The following is a 5,000-nucleotide window of genomic DNA, read 5'->3' on the forward strand; positions in this document are numbered from 1 at the left end:
TTTATATGTGTAGATATTTAAAAGAATATGTAATTATTAGAAGGAGTTAATGATTCAGTATGCAATTAACGTTATGGGATGAGATTGCAAAACTCGTAACCTACATATTTGTAAATATAATTGTTTGCTTTGGAGACAAAATAATTAGGATAAGACTCAATTCTTCTGTTATTCAACCATTACCCAGAAACAATGTAGAAAAAGAAAGAGAAAAATTTTGTCACCCAAAAAATTAAACAAATTCGGCCTCTTTTGAAGTGGTTTTGTCAAAAGAGTAAATGAAATCACTAATTGTCAACTCACACCAAAGAGAAAAGTCCATCAAAAAGAACAAATGAAAAAGTAAAACACTCGTCCATTTTTGGAGATGCACAAATTAATCAAGTTATCAACTTTTGGTTAATGAAAGAATCAATTACCATTTTAGCTTAAAAAAGCTGTTTATACATTCCAAAAATTTGATTCATATTATTTTTGTTTTGTTTCATATTTCAACCAAAGGATCCTTTGACATTAGGTAAAATAACCAAACATAAATTCATTTGTTTCCAAAATTTGGTAAATTTATTTCAATATTTCAGATTAAAATAATCTGGAATGATACATAATATATGGCAATTGAGAGAGAGAGAGAGAGAGAGAGAGAGAGAGAGAGAGAGAGAGAGAGATCAAACATTTCCTCTTATCCTACCTTCCAGCAAACACTAACAAATACCGAGTGGCACAAGTAGAGAGAGAGAGAGAGAGAGAGAGAGAGAGAGAGAGAGAGAGAGAGAGAGAGAAGTCTTTCACTCTCAGACTGGAGTCAGTTCACTGGATGAATAAATGCCATTGCTGACGAGTGTCAAGAGAGGATAACAAAGTGCATAGCAGAGAGAGAGAGAGAGAGAGAGAGAGAGAGAGAGAGAGAGAGAGAGAGCTGTGTGGGATAATACCAGAATGAATTTCGTGTGATTGGAAGACTGAGGAACCTGATGGTAGCATTCTCTTCGTCAAATGGGGCAAAATTGGCTGTCGATGTTGTTTTAATTGAAAATCTTAAGAGTATTCTATAAAATGATTTGAAAGATCATTCTAATCTGGACTTTAATTAACTTTGAAGTATGAATAATTTATTAGATTCTAAAGTTGGTTTCGAAATAACATTTCTCAAAAAATTTGAAAAATAGAAAAATATTGAAGTTGAAGATATACCAGAAAAGTTCTGAAGTGTAACGAGGTTAAGATAAAGTCTAACTTGCTCTAATTAAGAAATTTTCCTTTATAACTTTCTTTAGAGAAACGTTGGAGGAAAGTTTTAGAAGAAAAAGTAAAAATGAAAGTGAATATATTAGTTGAGCTGAAGACTTGAGATGATTATGGAGAGAAAAAAATGAATAAAGAGAGAGAGAGAGAGAGAGAGAGAGAGAGAGAGAGAGAGAGAGAGAGAGAGAGAGAGAGAGAGAGAGAGAGAGAATCATGAAAAAAGTCCAAACTATTAAGAGTTACAAGAAGTTACAAGGATTTGGGATGTCTCAAAGATTTTTTACTCTATTCTCGGAGACACCATTTGCTCTTGGATAGAGCGATTCACTTTAAGCATTTAGAGAGTTCTTATGAACTTGTCTAACTTATTCTTGAACTCATTTATCGTGTTACTGTTTACTACATCCGTTTGAAGTCTGTTCCAAATATTTGCTATTTTGTTTGTAAAGAAATTGCCACATTGAGCGGTATTGTATCTTTTTAATTCCAGTTTGTATCCGTTACCTCGGAACTGATTTGTGCTAAGCGTGAATAGAGAGAGAGAGAGAGAGAGAGAGAGAGAGAGAGAGAGAGAGAGAGAGAGAGAGAGAGAGATGGGGGCAGGTAATACAACGTAACCCCCCCCCCCCCCACCCACCCCACCCCCCACCCCCGTGTGTCTTAATAGGACACCAGATGGGTAGACCCCCAACTTTTTAATTATGGCAGTTTGAGTGCCTGTACAGTGACAAGCCATTAACCACACTTTCTGATAATGTCATTTCTCTAATGAGAAATCCAACGAATTTTGGATTATTTTTTTATTCTTTGGGTATTTTTATTTTACTGTTGAAAATATGTTTTCTGTACTAAATTAGTCCAAAAATGATTTTGAATGAACTTCATAAATTAAAATGGATGAGAATAAATTAAATAGCGATAACCTTCAGACAAAATCCCCCGAGAGATGAATTGTTATGGAAAAACCTACATTTCAAATAGATTCTCTTGATCAACATTGAAAGATTTGAAAAATAAATACAACAAAGAAGGTAATTGTTTTGAAGAAAAAACAAAAACAAAAAGAAGAAATGGATGAAGACGAAATAAGAGGGAAGAGAAGATCCCCCGAAGGAAAACTCCAATGTAATGGAAATGTTCTTTCATTCTAAGATGACAAAAAATATCTTTGCATCCAGACCGGGAGGATAATGAGAGAGAGAGAGAGAGAGAGAGAGAGAGAGAGAGAGAGAGAGAGAGAGAGAGAAAGAGAGGAAATATTCATGAATGCATTAAAAAAAGTCCACTTTTGCTTTCTGGCATTTGAATGAGCATAGTCCGAAGACTTGAACCTGAATTGAAAGACTCAAGATTAGATGTACGACCAAAAAATCTTGGAACGGAACACTTGAACACTGGCTCCAATTGCTGGACTTCTTAAGAAGGGGATAAAAGTTGAGGATATATAAGCTATAAAGGATATATGTCTTAAACGTGGGTTTTGTGGATTAAAAAATCTAATGTCCTAATGCGAAGGAAGACGCAAGAACTCTTACGATATTCCAAATCTCTTTCCAGGCATTGATTACTACTCCAGTACTCTGACGATCCTCAAAATCCGTTTATCTGGTACTAACTACGATTCCAGTACCCCGATGCCCCTTAAAACCTTCCACAAGGATTTCTTACAACTAAATTACTGAAACATTCATCAAAATCCCTTTCTAGGTACTTGCTTCGATTCCAGGAACCTGGCGACCATCAAAACCGTTTTCCAGGATTCAACATTTTCCAGTACCATTATGACTCAAAATATTTCCAGGGACTAACTATGATTCCAGAACTAGGTCGGCCTCCACAAGGCTTTTGGTTTCTCAAGGGAAATCTTAGATTTGAGTTAAGTTAACTTTAGACCTTCATCTCTGCTCCTCAACAATCTCGCTCCGGAATATAAAATAGAGAAGGTTTTTCATTAGATCAATTCATATCATATATATATATATTTTTTTTATTTTTGTTTGCTCTTCTTATAAATGTACGATACTTGCATCAGTGAGTGTTCGATTATCACTATTACTTGGTATATATTGATAATTTAATCTACTTCATTACCAAAGAAAGAAAAATGTAATTTTCAATTAATAGTATTACAAATGAATGAACAAATTAAATAAGTATAAATCCTTGAAGAATTAATGCAAGTAAAATTGAGATTTCTAAGTGTGACGTATAGCTGTAAGGGATTATTTCAATATGAATATGATGAGGTGGTTCAATCCTGTAGTGAAAATGGAGAAAAATAACCCATGCTTAATTGGAAGTAAAGCTTGATGGGAGGATAAGAAGTAGATGAAGAAAAGAGAAAGTCAGCAGAAGTAGAGTCAGTTATTATACAGCGTCTAACTCTAGGAGAGTGAGTGATGTCCCTAAAGATATGGGATTTAATGTTCTGTGTATGTCGTCTTTCTTATTACCTGTTGATTCAACCTTCTCTATCCCTATTCTCACCTTTAATAGTCTATTGACCTTATTCTCTTAAACACTGACTTCCTGACTCCGTTTAAATCCAGGTGGAAGTTCCATTGATTTGGAAAGATCACCTCGAGAGTGTGACCTTTCCTTATCCTCTGGTGGGGACTCAAGGAGGAGTAGGAGAAGTTCGAGTGTTTATAGGAGTATTTAGATAAGACTATATACATACAGTATCTCATTTTCCTTTGAGCTTTGAGTCGTTGAAGACCTATTTTCAAAAGTTCAAAGAGATTAAATTCAGTTTTCATCTGTGGTAAAATCTCGGACAAAATATGTCAAAATATTTCCCCTGACTCCAATAGAATTGACCAAATGCAAAGTTTGTTTTGGTAGAAACATCTTATTGACTTTGACTTTGGTGTCGAGGAATTTTCAAAGTTAAGGAAAAGTGTTCGAGACTTTTCGGTTATTATTATTATTATTATTATTATCATTATCATTATTATTATTATTATTATTAGTAGTAGTAGTAGTAGTAGTAGTAGTAGTAGTAGTAGTAGTAGTGCCAGAAGCTATGTTTTTATCAATATTATTATTCTTATTAAACAGCAATTTTTACTGAAGTCTTTTAAAAAGCTAAAAGGTTTCAAAGAAGGAAAATCCCATTTTGAAAGAAGAGAAAAAGTAAGTACCAAATATCAGCCAAAGACAGACATCAACAGATGACCTGAATTCCACCAAACAATAACAATGAAGTTATTCCTGAATCGACCACCCACTGAAATGGTGATTCATCATTCGAAATATCTCATCAAATTAACCTAATTAACCTTCAGAGATTTTCACTTTCCGCTTGACTGGAATTGATCGGAATGGAATTGGAATGGAATAATGGAAGTAGGAATAGGGAGGAACTGAATATATTGGAATCTCTGAGCAAGAATGTATTAAGGTTACCGAGTTCCTCTTAACATATCTTGTGTCGTAACATCCGGTTCCTAAAACTTCTTAAATTCATTTATTTAATTGGTCTTTGATTTCATAAATATTTGTGCAATAATAATTGAAGATTAAACAAAGAGATATTGGAGCTCTATAATAAGAGGGTTTTTGTTGATAGTATGTTTAAAGGTCCATCGTGAGCAACAGAAGCAAGAACCAGACCAAACATATCATTAAGTGATCAAAGTCTGAGTCTCCTTTCCACCCATGGAATGACCAAGGGGCATCAAGAAGTGACTGTTGATGACCCAACAGAGAAACCTAACCTAACTCTAAGGGAATTTAAATATTGGAATCACTGA

This window comes from Palaemon carinicauda, chromosome 25, assembly GCF_036898095.1.
Source record: "Palaemon carinicauda isolate YSFRI2023 chromosome 25, ASM3689809v2, whole genome shotgun sequence".
Taxonomy (NCBI): Eukaryota; Metazoa; Arthropoda; class Malacostraca; order Decapoda; family Palaemonidae; genus Palaemon; species Palaemon carinicauda.